The 1,576-nt window shown below is 50.9% G+C and overlaps 1 pseudogene; it reads left to right on the forward strand.

The window, feature by feature from the left end:
- Positions 1 to 451: 451 nt before the first annotated feature.
- On the forward strand, positions 452 to 1,576 carry LOC101990754 (annotated as a pseudogene).

A 1,576-nucleotide genomic window follows, 5' to 3' on the forward strand; every position in this document is an offset into this window, starting at 1 on the left:
GGTAAGATCTGAGAGGAGATGAGGGAAGGGAAACTTCCCTTCATATTCACATAAAACATATTTCCTTTTAAAAATTTCAATCAAAAAACATGAATGGCAAGAACCAACCCTTAAAACTTATCTTCTGAACTCTTTATTCATCATACACTTATGTTCATAGTCTCACACACATAAACACACACAAAATAAATAAAAATAACAGATAAAGAAGAAGATTTTCATGTCTTCGTTCTTAATGAAGATAAAAACATGACAATATAATAAAGGTATTTATATTCTTTGGGTGTGTGGGCACTGGCAGGATTTTCACGCTCCATTGGATGGTCTCGTACCCATACACAAACAGGCAGCACTAAACAGACTTAGTAGATAATATTTTTAAGAATGAGACATGAGACGGATGTCAGAACCCCTGTCCCGGTCTCTCGCTTCTCTCTCCTCTCCAGACAACATGAGCTTCACCACCCGCTCCACCACGTTTTCCACCAACTACAGGTCCCTGGGATCTGTGTGGATGCCCAGCCAGCGGGTCCGGCCTGCCAGCAGCGCGGCCAGCGTCTATGCAGGTGCGGGGGGCTCCGGTTCCCGGATCTCCGTGGCCTGCTCCTCAAGCGTCTGGGGTGGCTCCGTGGGGTCTGCAGGTCTGGTTGGGATGGGTGGCATCCAGACCGAGAAGGAGACCATGCAAGACCTGAACGACCGCCTGGCCAGCTACCTGGACAGGGTGAAGAGCCTGGAGACCGAGAACAGGAGACTGGAGAGCAAAATCCGGGAACATCTGGAGAAGAAGGGGTCTCAGGGCGTCAAGGACTGGGGCCACTATTTCAAGACCATCGAGGACCTGAGGGCTCAGATCTTTGCGAATTCTGTGGCCAATGCCCGCATCGTCCTGCAGATCGACAATGCTCGTCTCGCTGCTGATGACTTCAGAGTCACGTATGAGACAGAACTGACCATGCGCCAGTCTGTGGAGAGTGACATCCATGGACTCCGAAAGGTAGTGGATGACACCAACATCACGAGGCTGCAGCTGGAGACAGAAATCGAAGCCCTCAAGGAGGAACTGCTGTTCAGAAAGAAGAACCATGAGGAGGAAGTTAAAGAACCGGAAGCCCAGATTGCCAGTTCTGGATTAACAGTGGAAGTGGATGCCCCCAAATCTCAGGACCTCAGCAAGATCATGGCTGATATCCGGGCCCAGTATGAGGAGCTGGCTCAGAAGAACCCTGAGGAACTAGACAAGTACTGGTCCCAGCAGATTGAGGAAAGCACCACAGTGGTCACTGCCCAGTCTGCGGAAATCAGAGATGCTGAGACCACACTCACAGACCTGAGGCGCACCTTCCAGGCCTTGGAGATTGACCTAGATGCCATGAAAAATCAGAAAATCAGCTTGGAGAACAGCCTTAGGGACGTGGAGGCCCGATACAACATGCAGATGGAGCAGCTCAACGGGGTCCTTCTGCACCTGGAGTCAGAGCTGGCACAAACCCGGGCAGAGGGGCAGCACCAGGCCCAGGAGTACGAAGCCCTGCTGAACATCAAGGTCAAGCTTGAGTCTGAGATTGCCACCTAC

The sequence above is a fragment of the Microtus ochrogaster genome, chromosome 1 (genome assembly GCF_000317375.1).
Source record: "Microtus ochrogaster isolate Prairie Vole_2 chromosome 1, MicOch1.0, whole genome shotgun sequence".
Taxonomy (NCBI): Eukaryota; Metazoa; Chordata; class Mammalia; order Rodentia; family Cricetidae; genus Microtus; species Microtus ochrogaster.